The sequence below is a fragment of the Lithobates pipiens genome, unplaced genomic scaffold, assembly GCF_037356315.1.
Source record: "Lithobates pipiens isolate NorthernLeopardFrog02 unplaced genomic scaffold, aLitPip1_a1.2 Scaffold_3, whole genome shotgun sequence".
Taxonomy (NCBI): Eukaryota; Metazoa; Chordata; class Amphibia; order Anura; family Ranidae; genus Lithobates; species Lithobates pipiens.
Window position 1 is genome coordinate 66,600,289 of NW_027507790.1, and position 20,107 is coordinate 66,620,395.

The window sequence follows — 20,107 nt, forward strand, 5'->3', positions numbered from 1 at the left end:
TGATTATGGTGTGGTGGGTCTCACACCCTCGTTGTGTATAAATCTTAATATCTTCCAGATTTAGGTCCTAGAAATAAGGCATTGTTAGTGGATTTTATGGTGACTGATTTGCTTTAATTCTTTGAGTCACTTATGTGGATAAGGACTTCAGACATTCCTCTAACTTTAATGATCAGTACACATCTCTACCAGAAACCTGTAGAGTATTGAGGATAAAGGTTTGGCATAATTGCTAGACAGCTAGCATTTGGGAAGTAGGCATAGGTGTGTGCACAGGGAGTGCTGGTTGTGCCTGGGCACACCGTAATCACCTAGCATTATCACTCTGTGTAGCCGACGGGGAGATGGAAAAGATCCCCTGCTCTGCCATAATGGGAAAGATGGGAAAGATCCCCTGCTCTGCTATAAGAGAAGTACTTACCCCGGCCTTTCTCAACCTTTTCAACACAGAGGAACCCTTGAAATAGTTCTCTGGTCTCGGGGAACCCCTGCTAAAAATTAGAAATCTACAACTCATGATATATTAGTGTGATGGTCAGTGGGAAGAATGGTCCTTACACTTGTGGTCATTGGGAAGAATTACCTCCTTACAGATAGCTAAAAAGATCAATGATGGGAACTTATCCGAGAGACAGAAATTGCCCAATGCTGAAGGAACCCCTAGCAACCTCTGGAGGAACCCTAGGGTTTCACAGATCCCTGGTTGAGAATCACTGGCTTACACACTTCTCTTTCACTGTGTCGACAGGGAGATCAATGTGCCAAGGCCAGGGAAGGAGGGTTTTTCTCAACGAAGCACACTTTCCTGTCTGCATGCCTGAGCCAAGGGCAGATGGATTACAGAAAAAAAAATTCTACATGAATCTGCTGCCCTGACTCAAGATGACCACTGCCAGAAATGCTAGAGGATGTTTTTCAAAGTGACTTCTCAGCAAAATACTGCATGGATACATGGATGAATGGGGGGGGGGGGGTTGCTTTGAATATTAAAAATGAATCAAATTGCGATTTTGGTTTGTGGTGCTCAGATGCAATGTAGCTCTACTTTAAAGTGCGTTTAGCTTTCATGCAAAGTATAGTTGCTTCTTCCCCAATCATTTCCATGCTCCTTGTTATGCCAAACTTTTGTCGATACAGCTATAGTAAGGAAAGAAATTCCACCTGTTTAAGGCAAAGCCAAGTTTGCTGGTAAGGTGAGTTCACTGCCTGGTAGATGATTAGTAAGTTACCACTTAGGATGCTCTGGAAAAACAAAAGCTGTCAACTTATTTGTTGAAATATGGAAATCAGTGGGGAAATGGTTTAGAAGTATATTACAATAGTCCAGGATATTTAAACAAACCGTTCACCGCAAAGGGAGGCTTTTAATCCCTTTGGAATTGTATATAGAATTCTTTGACATTTTTATTATAAGTGAAGGTTAATTGGTGGAACCTTGAAATGTTCTTTGTTAAGGTGATTCTAAGGTGCCGTTGAAATAAAAAAAAAATGACCCAGATATGTTTGGGCTGAATATTTGAGAGAGATCCTAACAGATGCCTTACTCCAGGCAACTCCGAATTTTGTTACCCAGACAGTATTGTCACATTACATTAGGTTGCAAAACTCATCCTCCTACTGTGTACTTCCAGTTCCAGCTTTACATGCTTCTGCTTAGAAAGAATCCCGGCTGGCAGCACACTGCAAGTCATCCATTCTATCTTGCTTGGCCTGCTCGAAAGGATGAAGCTTATAAATTGTGAGGTAAAAGGGGTGCCACATGGAGCTCCGGGGAAAGGCGGATGGGTGATTTATATCAGAATATGGTGGGCCACTGCCCTATGCATGCTGTGTTTTTAATTGATATACAGCGTTCTCTTCTTTCACTTTCTGGATTCTTATTGAACCGCCCCCAATATAACTGTTCTCTTTGATAATGACCTCTATATCTGTTCTACATCCTCACAGCTCACTTCAGGGATTTAGCTAGCAATAATTCTCCATTGCTAAATTTGCATATTAGTTATTTATATATTATATGCTTTGTGCAGCATTGAAATTTACCATGCATGAAGCTTGTTCACCATTTCAGCTGGATTTTTATTTTGGATATTTATGTTGGTAAAAATATTATAATCGAATAATGTTGCCTCCTTTTTTTTAGATAATCAAATGTGTGACTTTTGAGGAATTGTTCATTTGTGTTGCGTAGTAAAGCTTAATATATGTAGATATATATAGATATATATATATCTATATATATTATGTATGTGTGTGTGTGTGTGTGTGTGTGTGTGTGTGTGTGTGTGTGTGTGTGTGTATATATATATATATTATTATTGATATAGAACAAGGTGTAATTCAAGCGCAATGTGCACATTCTTGTACATATTTTAAATACCCTAAAAGCAATTGTGTTGGGTTAGGCGCATTCAGTGCGTATCCTAAAAAAGCAATTTGTGTTTAGGAAACATGTCAATTTTAAGCACTGCATAAAATCAATAGGATTTGGATCTAATGTAATATTTAATGACACTGATGTGTCTTTTAATAATAAATTAATAATAAAATATATGCTTTTATTTCAAATAAAGCAGTATGCAATGTATTACAATAGAATCCTCATCTAAAGTACATTTAAAGTGCCACATTTTTCCTACCATGTATGGGATGGTTGGTTCCTATACATGTTAAGATGATAAGATGGTACCTCTGCAAGTTTTATATTGAGATGTGATATGAATCCACCACTTTGATATGTTGGAACATTTCTTCTTTGGGGATCCTACAAGTAACAGTACTTCCTGTTGCAGGCCGACTATATTAGGCCACTAACTCATAATTAGCAGTAGTGTCATTAACCTTTTATCTGTACTCTTTTATTTTGCTGTTTGGTTGCCTATCAAATCAATCATATAGGCACTTAAATGGCAAACTCGAGGAGCTTGCATGCTAGGCTGACTACACTGATGCTACTTGGGAAATTGTGTGTCCATGTTCTGTGTATGTGAGAGATCAGATATAGTGAATGCAGGGTCCTGGGTTTAGTAACACTTTAACCCCTTCCCAACCAGCCACTGCAAATATACTGCGGCAGTTTGGCACTGCTGCATGAGCCGTCGTAGCTGTACGTTGGCTCTTTAAGTCACTGTAGCAGGTGCACGCGCCACCGGTGGCTCCTGTGTGCGCCTACAGCGCATCCCCAGAGCCAATGCGCGTACCCAGAGGGCGCGATGACCACCAGGCATCCACGATCGCTCATGACAGAGCGAGAATCTGGATCTGAGTGTGTAAACGCACAAATCCCGGTTCTGTCAGGGGAGAGGAGAGAGATTGTGTGTTCCTACTAAGTAGGAACAGCAATCTCTCTCCTCCTCTAGTCAGCCACATTCCCCCCACAGTTAGAACACACATAAGGAACACATTTAACCCCTTGATCGCCCTCTAGTGTTAACCCCTTCCCTGCCAGTAACATTTATACAGTAATCAATGGCTATTTATAGCACTGGTCGCTGTATAAATGTCAGTGGCCCCAAAAAAGTGTAAAAAGTGTCCAAGTTGTCTGCCACAATGTCTCAGTCCCAATAAAAATTGCAGATCACCGCCATTACTAGTAAAAAAAAAAAAAATGCCATAAATCTATCCCCTATTTTGTAGACACTACAACTTTTTGGCAAACCAATCAATATACGCTTATTGAGATTTTTTTTTTTTTTTTTTTACCAAAAATATGTAGAAGAATACATATAGGCCTAAATTGATGAAGAAATTTGTTTTTTTTTTTGTTTTTTTTTATTTCGGGGTATTTATTTTCGCCAAAAATTAAAAAATATTTGTTTTTTTCAAAATTGACACTTTTTTTGTTTAAAGCGCAAAAAATAAAAAATGCAGAGGTGATCAAATACCACCAAAAGAAAGCTCTATTTGTGGGGAAAAAAAGGACATACATTTTCTTTTGGTACAACATTGTACGACTGCGCAATTATCAGTTAAACCGACCCAGTGCCGTATCACAAAAAATGCCCGGGTCAGGAAGGGGGCAAATCCTTCTGGGGCTGAAGTGGTTAAATACATTTTTAGGCCAATTAAAATCCCTCTTTTATTTAATTAGATCATAATAACACAAACGTATTAATGCCACAGTGCTGGAATACTGCTGTGGCTGTTCTGTGGTACAATACAACAAAGGCTGCATTGTAGAGGAAGCACTATCTACAATTGGGTAAGAGAAAGGATTTCACCATATCAGATTAGAGTAATGTGGTTGTCACATCCCTAGTATACAATTTAAAGTGAAATCCCCCTTCAATGGGACTTTAAATGCAACACATTCTCGGAAAGTACAAAAAAAGTCAATTTTAAACAGAGTAAAAAAAGTTTGATCATACAAATAATCGATGATAAAAGACATCAAATATTATACAAAAGATACATACATACAGAAATAAACAAGAAAAATACAATTTACATGAACAATATGACAATATAATAATACTCTACGGTGTATAGTAATCCCGGTACCCGACGCGTTTCTGGTTAAACACCTTTGTCAGGGGTATAGGATAGGATTGAGTATAGTCGCAATTTGTTTTTTACATGCAAATGATTCCAAAAAGAAAAAGTGAAGCAACTGCGCAATAGGGTACGTAGATGGGCGCCAAAGAGTGGAAGCAATGAAGTCACAAAACAATGGGTTCTAAGGTTGGTGTCAACCAATGTTCAATATCAAATGAAGGTAGCCAACCAAAGCTTTCAGTTAGGCTCCTAATTACTCGTTACTAAGATATCCAAATGTGATATGTGTATATCATCCCATAGAAATGTATATATATATGGGTCCCAAACCTGGCGTCTCCCCGCTCTGCAGATCGAACATTTTTATACTCTGATTAAAATTGACTTTTTTGTACTACCTGAGTATGTGTTGCCTTTAAAGTCCCATTGAAGGGGGATTTCTCTTTAAACCATCTACCATTTGAGTCTTACGTTTTTAAGACTAAACAAATGCAGACTAGCATAGAATACTGTGCATTGGACAATGATAATGTCCATATTACAGTAAACCATAGCAGGCAATCAGATTCAGGGCTACTGAAATTTGGTGAGTAAAATATTATTTCTGATTAGTTGCCATAGTTTATTGTACTGTGCACATTGTGGATGCAGTTTTCCACGGTTGAACACTCATATATACGTGTAGCATACAGTATATTGCACATAAAGAACATGTATGGAAATCTGTAGCAGAGTCTTTCCCTGTTAGCTTGTTTCTAAGTTGGGATCCTTTCTGTGTACATTTGAATAAACTGTTGTGAAATCAGTTCTCAGTTACTCTGTCTATCCTAATATATGGTAACTATTTCAAGGCAATGCAGAGTAAGTATAAAGACATCTGTAGTCATTCTTTTTTTTTTTTTTTTATTATTTTTATTAATTTGCAAGTAAACAATAAAACAACCTACAGCCTATTGGGCATACCCAGGCTGATTATTACAACACCCCCTGAGTCAACAATCAGGGAACAACCAATAACCCTCCCCTCCCCCCACCGATATACCGCCACCGGCGTGTGCATCCAAAAAGAAAGAGAGAAACCCCCCCTCCCCCTGTACGCTCTAGCACCACTTCACATCTCTCAGGACAGTTACCTAATTCGCCCATGCTCCACTGCAGTCTACACTCAGACCCAGGATGAAACATACAAGCATTACCCTTCACCTACTAATCCCCTATTGCCCCCGTAAATAATGACCCAGGGTTACATGAATATCAAGACCTTAGAACTCTTCCACTAATCACTAATGAAACTCCGTCAGTCTGGATTCAAGTCAGCGTTGGTGTCACGCGACTCCGTCCATATGTCCCATATTTTATGAAATTTAATGCCGCAGCCGCGCGAAAGGTAGGTGGCCTTGTATAGAGAGAGAGCCGTATTCACTAAACTCTTCCAAAAATTAATAGAGGGGGCTACCGGGGCCTTCCATTTAAGAACAATCGACTTACGGGCATAGTATAGCAATAAGCCCAGGAGTGTTCTGAGCGCTCGGCGTGGAGCCAGCGGCTCGACCAGTCCTAAGAGGCATATCTCGACCGATAAAGGTATGTTAACGGTGGTAACAGCCAGAATAAAATTAGTCACCTCCACCCAAAAACTAGCTATCTGAGGACAGCTCCAGAACATGTGTATAAAATCCGCCGAAAGTGAGTTACATCTCCAACAAAAGGCAGGGACAGATGGATAGATTCTGTGAAGACGTTGCGGAGTGTAATATACCCTATGTACTATTTTAAATTGCACCAATCTATCTCTGGCTGACACAAACTGTAAGAAAGGATACTCCCATACATCTTCCCAGTCCTCCGTGTCCAAGGAGGGAAAATCAGCTTCCCACCTTGCCCTCTGGAGTTCCAAACCGGTATGGACACTTGGGAGTAACACCTTGTAGATAGCAGACAACGGTTTGGACAGATCATCATCTCTGAGCAGAGATTCCAACCTTGAGGTGTAGAATGCGACGGGGGCGTTTCCAAACTGCATTTGAAAGGCATGATTAAATTGTAAGTATCTGAATAAGTGTGAGTTGGGCAGGGTATACTGTTGTTTCAGCCTATCGAAGGTCTGTATTTTGCCCTCAACACAGAGTTGATCAATATATTTGATACCCCTGCTTGCCCATACACTAGGGTCGGGAATAGAGCCAAATTCCGGTAAATTCGGGTTGAACCAAAGAGGACTATGCGGGGAGATGTGACCCGAGGGTACGGGGCGCATCAGATTGGCAACATTCCATGCCCTTATAACCGCCCTCATTGCAGCAGTAAGAGGGAACGGGGCTCGTAGACCGCGATACACCAAGTGTCTTAGTGCCTCATACGACCCCAACCACGCCGCTTCCAGGACCACCGCCGCATTGGACTCATCCGAAACCAGCCAAATATGAGCATGGGACAGAAGAGCCACGACATAGTAGGAGTGCAAATCCGGGCAAGCTAAACCAACCTCCCCCCAAGGCCTCTGCAATACCGTGAGCTTAAACCTTGGCTGACCAGTGCCCCAGAGAAAGGACACCAGAAGAGAATTTATCGTGCGAAATATTTTTTTAGGAATCCAGATTGGAGCATGTCTGAGAACATAGAGAAAAGCAGGCAAAAGCTTCATCTTAAATAAATTAATCCTCCCAATCAAGGTGAGAGGGAGATGCAACCATGCCTTCAGTCTATCTGTAGTCATTCTTGGTGGGGAAGTAAAATACCTCTCAGACGATTGTTTAACCAGATATATTCTCTCTTCTCCTCTATTCTCTCTCTTTTCTCTTCTCCTCTTTCTTCCCGTCTCCCCCTCTCTTCTATCACTTCTCCGTCTTCTCTCTCTATTCCTCTCTTCACCTCTCTCTCCCCCTCTCTCTTCTCCTCTCCTCTCTCTCTTCCCCTCTCTCCACTCTCTTCTCCTCTACCTTTCCCTCTTTCTCTCTCTCTCTCTCTCACTCTCTTCTCCCCTCCCCTTTCTCTTCCCTTCTCTCTCCCCTCTTTCTTATCCTCCCTCTTCCCCTCTTTCTTCTCCTCTCTTAGCCCCTCTACCCTCCTCTCTTTTGCCCTTTCCTCGTCTCTCTTTTTCACCCTCCTCTCCTTTTTTTTCTCCTCTCCATCCAGCCCCATGGACAGTAGGGAGTATGTTACTGTGCCCTAACACTCCCTTCCAGCTTTAAATTGCTCAGCCAGTCCTAACGTCAGGTAGACGTTTCACATCGACATTTCTAGGAAATTTGTTCCACTTACTCTGAAAACTTAGTGAGACAACTGCATTCCTTAGACACAGCTGTGCCTGCAGTAATGTTATGACAAATAACAAAGTTAGAATGTAATATGAGTTGTAATAAATTTGTAAATAGCTGTACCAGCATAGAAAAAAGAGGGACTACTATCTGCCAAACTGATTTTTGCATCCTCCTACAACATTTGTAATCTACAGTAAAAAAATTATATTGGCAAGTAAAGAATATACTTGACAAATTTATGGTGAAATATTTCAAACTTCTTCTTCTTTGTATAATTTAAATTTAAAATTTTTATGCATCGCATAAAGAAAAGAAACAAATGGAAACCATTGTTATAAATAAAACAGGCTTACAAAGAATGACCAGAATTTAAGTGATTTTGCTTGCAAAGGAATACGTTTGTTTTCATTGTAGGAACAGTGTCTCTATAGACAGGCATGTAATGTTTGTTATAGGCATGCTAAATGTTTTCATCACATTACTATAGTCTTCCCTGTGATGGTAAGAGGTCAGGGAACATACAGCTCTTACAGAGCAATTTGCAGCTCTGCATGTAGCAAATTGATAGGAGGACTACAAATGGAATTGGGCAGATGTCCACTCAGCAGCACTAGAGAGAGCAGTGATTTAATGAGCTAGACTGGCCAACAACCAGTCTTCACTTGGCAAGTCATGCTGCTTGTGGAATGATGCGTTTCACCTGAATAACAAATTCAGTAGAACACAGAATTTTCTCTGCATGTTACTAAAGAAATGCTGTCAACTCAATACCTGTTCATCATAAAGCCTTGCAAGCAGTGATCAAGTTATATCCATAGCATTCTCAATGTGTAGTGTCTATCAGAAGTCCCCTTGTTTCAGTCCCTGAGACCACATAATAAATTTTTTTATATGCTATGTGGAATTGTCACAAATTTTTTTCAACCTTCATTCCTGTCAGATGCGGATCTACTCTGAAAAAACAAAACAAAAAAAAAAAACTTAGCAGTTGTGCCAGGCTCAGAGCGTTACCCACTGACTATCACACTGAGATGATGTAGCTATCGTCAAGTTGCTGTGGATTTTCATGTTGCAATTTTTAATGATCTGTTTTGCAACCACAATATGTGTATTGACGTTATGCAGAAGGACATTAATTAAAAGCTTTTTTACAGAAACAACATGCTGTCATGCTAATGCTCCTTTCTGGAGCTGGCATGCTGTTGATTTGAGACTGGGGTTCTGAAACGTGAATCGGGAACCGGGCTGCAGCATTCCCAGTCACATGATGCTCATGATACACCAATCATGGTGACCACAAAGAAAGGTTGTTATGGGTAAAGTTGCACTTTAAGAAACATTCATAATACATGCTACAATCATCTCCTTGTTAGTAGTTTCAGCTGTGGGAAAAAAGAATAAACAGTGTCATGTATAGAGTGGATCCTCTGTATCACTTACAGCTGATGGAAGGCTATTGCCATCTCCAAGGTGCAGACTCTTGAAGTGTCTGATCTTAATTAGACCCATTCCAACTGGGGAGATAAGGCCAACTAATAGAGTGCAGCCCCTGGGTTTCCTTAGCCAGTGACAGATGACATGGATCATGTAAAGTAAAGATTATATGCATGGTCAGGTCATGGCAGACAGTAAAAAGTTATAGTTGAAGAGTCAGACAAAAGGTCAGGGCAAGCAGAGTGCAGAAACCAGAGACCAAATCATATTTTAATGGTCCTAATCCAGTGGCATAACTAGAAACTTCAGGGCCCTGGTGCAAGAAACCATGGAGGGCCCCCCCTGACCTCCGGCCAGGGCCCTTCCCACTGATCCCACTGAATGCTTATCAGAGGGAGAGGAGGAGAAGCAGACTTTTAGTGACTGCAGGAGAACAATGGAGGGCGGTTGTTCCTCTAAATGCCCCCCATCCAGGGGCAACAAGTGCACTATTGTGATCCCTGTAGTTACGCCCCTGGGATGAGTGGCAGCGGTGTTGGTGGGAGATGGGATCAGTGGTGATTGGGAAGTGGCATCGTTGGTGGGGGATCGGATGAGTGGCAGCGGTGAGGGAGAGATGAGATGAGATGAGTGGCAGTGGTGGGGGGATGGGATCGGTGGCAGCAGTGGTGGCTGGGTGGGGATGGGATCAGTGGTGGTGGGGGGATGGGATTAGTGGCAGCGGTGGGGGAGATGGGATCAGTGGCAGCGGTGGTGGTGGGGGGATGGGATGAGTGGCAGCGGTGGTGGTGGGGGGATGGGATGAGTGGCAGCGGTGAGGGGGGATGGAATCAGTGGCAAGGGTTGTGGTTGAGGGCGTAGGATCAGTGGTAGGGGGGATTGAATGGGATCCGTAGCAGAGGTGGTGGAGGGAATGGGATCAGTGGCAAGGGTGTTTGTTGGAGGAGGTGGGGTGGGATGAGTAGTAGTGGAAGGGGTGATTGGATGGGATGAGTGGCAGCAGTGGGGGGGCATTGGATGAAATGAGCAGCTGTGGGGGTGGGAGGATGGGATCCGCAGAGAGGGTTGTGGTTGGGGGGTGGGATGGGAGGAGTGGTGGGGAGGAAAAAGGTATCAGGGGCAAGGATGGTGGTTGTGGGATGGGATCAGTGCCAGTAGTGGTCATGCTGGGGTGGATCAGTGGCAGCAGTGGTTTTGATGGTGTGGGGAGTATCAGTGGTGGTGAGGGGGGAATCAGTGGGAGTAGTGGTGGTGTGGGGGGTATCAGGGTATCAGTGGCAGTAGTGGTGCTGGTGTGGGGGATCAGTGGCAGTAGTGGTGGTGGCGTTGGGGGTTATCAGTGGCAGCAGTGGTGGTTGGGTGGGGATGGGATCAGTGGTGGTGGTGGGGGATGGGATCAGTGGTGGTGTGGGGGATGAGATGAGTGGCAGCGGTGAGTGGTGAGGTTGGTGGTTGTGGTGGTGGGGAGGGGGAATGGTATCAGTGGCATGGATGGTGGTTGCAGGATCGGATCAGTGGCAGTAGCGGTCATGGTGGAGAGGATCAGTGGCAGCAGTGGTTGTAGTGGTGTGGGAGAAGGGGGGTCAGTAATGTTGGTGTGGGAGAAGGAGGGAATCAGTGGCAGTAGTGGTGGTGAGGGGAAGAGGGGAATCAGTGGCAGTAGTGGTGATATGAGGGGTATCAGTAGTGGTGGTGTGGAGGAGGGGGGAATCAGTGGCAGTAGTGGTGTGGGCCGAGGGGGGAGTCAGTGGCAGTAGTGGTGATGGTATGGGGGTAGGGGGAATCAGTGACAGTAGTGGCGGTGGTGTGGGGGGAATCAGCGCAGTAGTGGTGTGGGGGGAATCAGTGGCAGTAGTGGTGATGGTGTGGGGGAGGGGGAAATCAGTGGCAGTAGAGGTGGTGTGTGGGGGAGGGGGGAATCAGTGGCAGTAGTGGTGGTGTGTGGGGGGGAATTGGTGCAGTAGTGGTGGTGTGTGTGGGGAGGAGGGAATCGGTGGCAGTAGTGGTGATGGTGTGGGGGCAGGGCGGAATCAGTGGCAGTAGTGGTGGTGTGGGGGGTATCAGTAGTGGTGGTGTGGAGGAGGGGGGAATCAGTGGCAGTAGTGGTGGTGTGTGGGGGGAATGAGTGCAGTAGGGGTGGTGTGTGGGGGCAATCAGTGCAGTGGTGGTGGTGTGTGGGGAGAGGGGGGGGGGTAATGAGTGCAGTGTTGGTGTGGGGGAGGGGGAATCAGTGGCAGTAGTGGTGATGATGTGGGGGAGGGGTGATCAGTGGCAGTAGTGGTGGTGTGGGGGGGTATCAGTAATTGTGGTGTGGAGAAGGGGGGAATCAGTGGCAGTAGTGGTGATGGTGTGGGGGAGGCAGAAATTTGTGACAGTAGCGGTGGTGTGTGGGGGAGGGGGAATTAGTGGCAGTAGTGGTGGTGTGTGGGGGGAATCAGTGCAGTAGTGGTGATGGTGTGGGGGGGGGGGGGGAATCAGTGGCAGTAGAGGTGGTGTGTGGAGGAGGGGGGAATCAGTGGCAGTAGTGGTGGTGGTGTGGGCAGAGGGGGGAGTCAGTGGCAGTAGTGGTGATGGTATGGGGGTAGGGGGAATCAGTGACAGTAGTGGCGGTGGTGTGGGGGGAATCAGCGCAGTAGTGGTGTGGGGGGAATCAGTGGCAGTAGTGGTGATGGTGTGGGGGAGGGGGAAATCAGTGGCAGTAGAGGTGGTGTGTGGAGGAGGGGGGAATCAGTGGCAGTAGTGGTGGTGTGTGGGGGGGAATCGGTGCAGTAGTGGTGGTGTGTGTGGGGAGGAGGGAATCGGTGGCAGTAGTGGTGATGGTGTGGGGGTAGGGCGGAATCAGTGGCAGTAGTGGTGGTGTGGGGGGTATCAGTAGTGGTGGTGTGGAGGAGGGGGAATCAGTGGCAGTAGTGGTGGTGTGTGGGGGGAATGAGGGCAGTAGGGGTGGTGTGTGGGGGCAATCAGTGCAGTGGTGGTGGTGTGTGGGGAGAGGGGTGGGTAATGAGTGCAGTGTTGGTGTGGGGGAGGGGGAATCAGTGGCAGTAGTGGTGATGGTGTGGGGGGAGGGGTGATCAGTGGCAGTAGTGGTGGTGTGGGGGGGGGGTATCAGTAATTGTGGTGTGGAGAAGGGGGGAATCAGTGGCAGTAGTGGTGATGGTGTGGGGGAGGCAGAAATTAGTGACAGTAGCGGTGGTGTGTGGGGGAGGGGGAATTAGTGGCAGTAGTGGTGGTGTGTGGGGGGAATCAGTGCAGTAGTGGTGATGGTGTGGGGGGAGGGGGAAATCAGTGGCAGTAGAGGTGGTGTGTGGGGGGAGGGGGGAATCAGTGGCAGTAGTGGTGGTGTGTGGGGGGGGGAATCAGTGCAGTAGTGGTGGTGTGTGTGGGGGGGGTAATAAGTGCAGTATTGGTGGTGGTGTGGGGGGAGGGGGGATCAGGGGCAGTAGTGGTGGTGTGGGGGGTATCAATAATGGTGATGTGGAGAAGGGGGGAATCAGTGGCAGTAGTGGTGGTGAGGGGGAGGGGGCAATCAGTGGCAGTAGTGGAGATGGTGTGGGGAGGGGGAAATCAGTGGCAGTAGAGGTGGTGTGTGGGGGAGGGGGAATCAGTGGCAGTAGTGGTGGTGTGGGGGGAATCAGTGGCAGTAGTGGTGATGGTGTGGGGGAGGGGGAAATCAATGCCAGTAGAGGTGGTGTGTGGGGGAGGGGTGAATCAGTGGCAGTAGTGGTGGTGTGTGTGGGGGGGGAATCAATGCAGTAGTAGTGGTGTGTGTGGGGGGGGGGATCAGTGCAGTAGTGGTGGTGGGTGGGGGGAGGAGGGAATCAGTGGCAGTAGTGGTGGTTGGGTGGGGATGGGGTCATTGGTGGTGGTGGTGGATGGGATCAGTGGTGGTGTGGGGGATGAGATGAGTGGCAGCAGTGAGTGGTGAGGTTGGTGGTTGTGGTGGTGGGGAGGGGGAATGGTATCAGTGGCATGGATGGTGGTTGCAGGATCGGATCAGTGGCAGTAGTGGTTGTAGTGGTGTGGGAGAAGGGGGTCAGTAATGTTGGTGTGGGAGAAGGAGGCAGTAGTGGTGGTGAGGGGAAGAGGGGAATCAGTGGCAGTAGTGGTGATGTGAGGGGTATCAGTAGTGGTGGTGTGGAGGAGGGGGGAATCAGTGGCAGTAGTGGTGGTGGTGTGGGCAGAGGGGGGAGTCAGTGGCAGTAGTGGTGATGGTATGGGGGTAGGGGGAATCAGTGACAGTAGTGGCGGTGGTGTGGGGGAGGGGGGAATCAGAGCAGTAGTGGTGTGGGGGGAATCAGTGGCAGTAGTGGTGATGGTGTGCGGGGAATCAGTAGCAGTAGTGGTGATGGTGTGGGGGGAGGGGGAAATCAGTGGCAGTATAGGTGGTGTGTGGGGGAGGGGGGAATCAGTGGCAGTAGTGGTGGTGTGTGGGGGGGGGGGGAATCAGTGCAATAGTGGTGGTGTGTGGGGGGGAATCAGTGCAGTAGTGGTGGTGTGTGTGGGGAGGAGGGAATCGGTGGCAGTAGTGGTGATGGTGTGGGGGCAGGGCGGAATCAGTGGCAGTAGTGGTGGTGTGGGGGCTATCAGTAGTGGTGGTGTGGAGGAGGGGGGAATCAGTGGCAGTAGTGGTGGTGTGTGGGGGGAATGAGTGCAGTAGGGGTGGTGTGTGGGGGCAATCAGTGCAGTGGTGGTGGTGTGTGGGGAGAGGGGGTAATGAGTGCAGTGTTGGTGTGGGGGAGGGGGAATCAGTGGCAGTAGTGGTGATAGTGTGGGGGGAGGGGTGATCAGTGGCAGTAGTGGTGGTGTGGGGGGTATCAGTAATTGTGGTGTGGAGAAGGGGGGAATCAGTGGCAGTAGTGGTGATGGTGTGGGGGAGGCAGAAATCGGTGACAGTAGCGGTAGTGTGTGGGGGAGGGGAATCAGTGGCAGTAGTGGTGGTGTGTGGGGGGAATCAGTGCAGTAGTGGTGATGGTGTGGGGGGAGGGGGAAATCAGTGGCAGTAGAGGTGGTGTGTGGGGGGAGGGGGGAATCAGTGGCAGTAGTGGTGGTGTGTGGGGGGGGGAATCAGTGCAGTAGTGGTGGTGTGTGTGGGGGGGTAATGAGTGCAGTAGTGGTGGTGGTGTGGGGGGAGGGGGGATCAGGGGCAGTAGTGGTGGTGTGGGGGGTATCAATAATGGTGGTGTGGAGAAGGGGGGAATCAGTGGCAGTAGTGGTGGTGAGGGGGAGGGTGGAATCAGTGGCAGTAGTGGAGATGGTGTGGGGGAGGGGGGAATCAGTGGCAGTAGTGGAGATGGTGTGGGGGAGGGAGAAATCAGTGGCAGTAGTGGTGGTGTGGGGGGAATCAGTGGCAGTAGTGGTGATGGTGTGGGGGAGGGGGAAATCAATGCCAGTAGAGGTGGTGTGTGGGGGGAGGGGTGAATCAGTGGCAGTAGTGGTGGTGTGTGTGGGGGGGGAATCAATGCAGTAGTGGTGGTGTGTGGGGGGGGATCAGTGCAGTAGTGGTGGTGGGTGGGGGGAGGAGGGAATCAGGGGCAGTAGTGGTGATGGTGTGGAAGGAGGGTGGAATCAGTGACAGTAGTGGTGGTGTGGAGGAGGGGGGAATCAGTGGCAGTAGTGGTGGTGTATGGGGGGGAAATCAGTGCAGTAGGGGTGGTGTGTGGGCAATCAGTGCAGTAGTTGTGGTGTGTGGGGGACGGGGTAATGAGTGCAGTAGTGGTGGTGTGGGGGGAGGGGGATCAGTGGCAGTAGTGGTAGTGTGGGGGGTATCAGTAATGGTGGTGTGGAGAAGGGGGGAATCGGTGGCAGTAGTGGTGATGGTGTGGGGAGGGTGAAATCAGTAAAAGTAGTGGTGGTGTGTGGGGGAGGGGGGATCAGTGGCAGTAGTGGTGGTGTGTGGGGGGGGGCAATCAGTGCAGTAGTTGTGGTGTGTGGGGGAGGGGGTAATGAGTGCAGTAGTGGTGCTGGTGTGGGGGGAGGGGGGGGATCAGTGGCAGTAGTGGTGATTGTGTGGGGGGAGGGGGGATCAGTGGCAGTAGTGGTAGTGTGGGGGGGTATCAGTAGTGGTGGTGTGGAGAAGGGGGGAATCGGTGGCAGTAGTGGTGATGGTGTGGGGAGGGTGAAATCAGTAAAAGTAGTGGTGGTGTGTGGGGGAGGGGGGATCAGTGGCAGTAGTGGTGGTGTGTGGGGAGAATCAGTGCAGTAGTGGTGGTGTGTGGAGGGAGGGGGAATCAGTGCAGTAGTGATGGTGTGTGGGGGGAGGGGGGAATCAGTGCAGTAGTGGTGGTGTGGGGATCAGTGACAGTGTTGATATTGAGAGATGGGTGGCACTCACTTGCAGATCACTTGGTTCCCACTCCTTGCTAGGTCTTGCTTGGGCGAGCAGAGAGGATAGGCAGGGCCTGTGAGTGCAGGCGGAGCCAGAGAAGATGGGCGGAGCGGGCCAGGACTGTGCCCGTGAATGCAGTGGGAGAGGTTGGGTGGAGCAGGCAGAGCAGGCGGAGATTATGGGCAGAGAGGATGGACGGAGTGGGCAGAGAGAATGGGCCGAGTGGCTGGGTCTGTGCAGTGTGCCTGTGAGTCCGGACGGATGGGCAGAGCAGCTTGAGAGGATGGGAGGAGCGGACTCCCCGTGAATGACCAGTGTATTGTACTATCTCCCAGGCGGCGGCAGGCACCCCTACAGTGGCGGGAACCAAGGGCCCAGTTGCAAATGTGACTGGTGTGACCCTGGTAATTCCGCCACTGTCCTAATCCCATAGATATCCTCTTCTATTTACCCCAGATCAGCTGGCAACCTGCTATATAGTCCAAAGTCTGGTGGCCCAAGTGCTCCTCAGTGAGCTTAAGTGTACTTTTATGTATGGCAGTACACGGACTGGACTGGAGACCAGTGGTGGAGGTGCATGCTAGCTGTGCTGAGTTAAGTAGAAGGGGGCTTCTATTAGATGGGGGGGGGCAAGGGAGGGGTGTAGGGCACATTTACTGTAACTATACAGCTGTCTTTTAACCATTTGTTTGCTAAGCTTCCATTTCCTTTCATTAGAAAAATATATACATAAAACTATTTTTCAGAAATAAAAAAAATGTATAATTGGCATGTGCGCATGTATTCACCCCCTTTGTTATGAAGCCCATAAAAAGCTCTGGTGCAACTACCTTCAGAAGTCACATAATTAGTGAAATGATGTCCACCTGTGTGCAATCTAAGTGTCACATGATCTGTCATTACATATACACACCTTTTTGAAAGGCCCCAGAGGCTGCAACACCTAAGCAAGAGGCACCACTAACCAAACACTTCCATGAAGACCAAAGAACTCTACAAACAAGTAAGGGACAATGTTATTGAGAAGTACAAGTCAGGGTTAGGTTATAAAAAAAATCCAAATTTTTGATGATCCCTAGGAGCACCATCAAATCTATCATAACCAAATAGAAAGAACATGGCACAACAGAAAACCTGCCAAGAGACGGCTGCACACCAAAACTCATGGATCGGGCAACGAGTGCATTAATCAGAGAGGCAGAACAGAGACCTAATGTAACCCTGGAGGAGCTGCAGAGTTCCACAGCAGAGAGTATCTGTACATAGGACGACAATAAGCCGTACGCTCCATAGAGTTGGGCTTTATGGCAGAAGAAAGCCATTACTTTTAGCAAAAAACAAAATGGCATGTTTTGAGTTTGCGAAAATGCATGTGGGAGACTCCCAAAATGTATGGCGGAAGGTGCTCTGGTCTGATGAGACTAAAATGTAACTTTTCGGCCATCAAAGAAAATGCTATGTCTGGCGCAAACCCAACACCTCACATCACCCAAAGAACACCATCCCCACAATGAAACATGGTGTTGGCAGCATCATGCTGTGGGGATGTTTTTCAGCAGTTGGGACTGGGAAACTGGTCAGATTTGAGGGAAAGATGGATGGTGCTAAATACAGGAATTTTCTTGAGAAAAACCTGTACCACTCTGTGCGTGATTTGAGGCTAGGGCAGAGATTCACCTTCCAGCAGATGACCCCAAACACACTGCTAAAGCAGCACTTGAGTGGTTTAAGGGGAAACATGTAAATGTGTTGGAATGGCCTAATCAAAGCCCAGACCTCAATCCAATAGAAAAATCTGTGGTAAGACTTAAAGATTGCTGTTCACAAGAGCAAACCATACAACTTTAAGGAGCTGGAGCAGTTTTGCAAGGAGGAATGGGCAAAAATCCCAGTGGTAAGATGTGGCAAGCTCATAGAGACTTATCCAAAGTGACATGGAGCTGTGATAGCTGCAAAAGTTGGCTCTACAAAGTATTAACTTTAGGGGGGTGAATAGTTATACACATTGACTTTTTCTGTTATTTTGTCCTATTTGTTGTTTGAAGATTTCTTTTTATTTTATTGTTAAGCAAAGTTGTGGGCATGTTCTGCAAATTAAATGATACAAATCCTCAAACAATCCATGTTAATTCCAGGTTGTGAGGCAACAAAACACGAAAAGTGCCAAGGGGGTGAATACTTTTGCAAGGCACTGTAAGTGAGTTTAGGCTTTTAACTTTAGTATTTTAATTGCCAATGCTCTAATTACTTACAGTAGCATAGGATTTGATAGGATTTTGGGTTAATTAGCTTATTAGATTTGGGTAATATGTTCATCTGCTTCTTGATTAATTAGTTTAATGTATTTAACTGTAATAACTATGCTTTAACTAATCATTACCACAGTTCTTCTCAGTTGATTTAATTAATTTATTTTGTGCATTCGTTTCAGTGCCAGATGGGCTCCATTCGTTTTTGGTGCACAGAGTACCGTATATACTCGAGTATAGGCCGACCCGAATATAAGCCGAGGTCCCCAATTTACCCCCAAAAAACTGGAAAAAATTATTGACTCGTGTATAAGCCGAGGGTGAGACATGCCTGTCCATCCCTGTGTGTCGTCCATCCCTGTGTGTGTCCATGCATCCGTGTGTGTGTGTGTCCATGCATCCGTGTGTGTGTGTGTGTGTCCATGCATCCGTGTGTGTCCATGCATCCGTGTGTGTGTGTGTCCATCCATCCCTGTGTGTGTGCATGCATCCGTGTGTGTGTGTGTGTGTGTGTGTGTGTGTGTGTGTGTCCATGCATCCGTGTGTGTCCATCCATCCCTGTGTGTGCATGCATCCGTGTGTGTGTGTGTGTGTGTGTGTGTGTGTGTGTGTGTGTGTGTGTGTGTCCGTGCAGCCTACCTGTGTCCAGCCTGCCTGTGTCCGTCCAGCCTGTGTCCGTCCCGGCCTGTGTCCGTCCCGGCCTGCGTCCCGTCCCGGCCTGCGTCCCGTCCCGGCCTGCGTCCCGTCCCGGCCTGCGTCCCGGCCCGTCCCGCAGCTCTTCGTCGGTGGCCATTCTAGGATTCAAAAGCCGCGCCTCCGTCGGTGATAGGCGGAACACTCAATTTCCCACTGACTGCTGGGAAATTGAGTGTTCCGCCTATCGGATGTCCGTGATAGGCGGAACACTCAATTTCCCAGCAGTCAGTGGTCCGCCTATCATGGACGTCCGCTCATCCTCATACTACGGACGAGGATGAGAGGACGTCCGTGATAGGCGGAACACAGACTGCTGGGAAATTCAGTGTTCCGCCTATCACAGGCGAAGGCGGAGACGGAGGCGCGGCCTTTGAATCCTAGAATGGCCGCTGTCTGTCTGCTCGACACGCTGATCGGGCAGACAGACAGCGATGACTCGAGTATAAGCCGAGGGGGGCACTTTCAGCCTCAAAAAAGAGGCTGAAAATCTCGGCTTATACTCGAGTATATACGGTAATACCCCACCCTGGGATCTCCTTACTCTAACACTCTTGTAACCCCAATCTTCACACTAACCCTACCTATAACCATAAACCTCACACTAACTTCCCTGTAACCCTAAACCTTACACTAACTCTCCATATAATTATTGGTTGAACTAGATGGACTTGTGTCTTTTTTTCAACCAAACTATGCAACTATGTATAGTTATATATAGTTATATAATGCTAATCATCACACTAACCATGTGTTAATTAACACTAATTCTCACACTATCCCTCCCTGTAACCCTGATGCCCCCTACACACGGTCGGAAATTCAGACGGAAAAAGTCAGATCGGAATTATGTTGTCGGAAAATCCGATCGCGTGTGGGCTCTATCTGACTTTTTCTGTCGGAATTTCTGACAGAAAAGGTTTGAGAGCTGGATCTAAAATCCGATCTGACTTTTTCCGATCGTGTGTAGAGAATTCCGACGCACAAAATGCCATGCATGCTCAGAAAAAAATTTGAGACAAAAGCTATTAGCTACTGGCCTCTACGTAGTCCCGTTGTACGTTTTTGTATGTCCACCTAGTTCCAAACGATCAAATTTTCCGACAACTTTGTGCGACCGTGTGTATGCAAGACAAGTTTTGGGCCAAAATCCGACGGATTTTGTGGTCGGAATGTCCGACCCTGAGTATGGGGCATAAGCCTCACACTAATCTTAAAGCCTTGCACATCAAAGCTATAACACAAAGCCATCACATTAGCCCTCCATGAAGTAGCCCCTTGTTTGCATACTTTACTGCTCCCCCTTTAATTTTTGGTGAGACAAACTTTCTTGTGCCAAAAGGTACCATACATTTTGGTCCAGTAAATACTGTATGTTATTAATTTGGTATATGAAGTATTTATTATAGTTGATTTAATTATTGATTGCAGCAATTAAATGACTAATTATCTGGTTATTGACTGTTTAAAATGACCAACTAAAAATGTCCTAGGAATATTGGTTTTATATTTATTGATCATATGATGAATTAAATGAAATAGTTGTATAATAAGATTTTTACGTTACCTATGCTAATGTTATTAATTGATTAGGCTTCTGTCCTATTAAAGCGAGGTGGGTGTTAGGTCCACATTCATAAGACTTTATAAAA

General features: G+C 47.2%; 1 protein-coding gene and 1 long non-coding RNA gene across 26 annotated transcripts in view; one reads left to right on the forward strand and one right to left on the reverse strand.

Moving 5' to 3' along the window:
* The window catches only part of RIMBP2 (RIMS binding protein 2), a 777,506-nt gene that overhangs the window by 456,079 nt on the left and 301,320 nt on the right, over positions 1-20,107 (forward strand). The gene's annotated exons all lie outside the window — the stretch shown is intronic.
* Positions 1-20,107, reverse strand: part of LOC143940432 (uncharacterized) — a 197,746-nt gene that overhangs the window by 81,052 nt on the left and 96,587 nt on the right. The window lies entirely within an intron of this gene.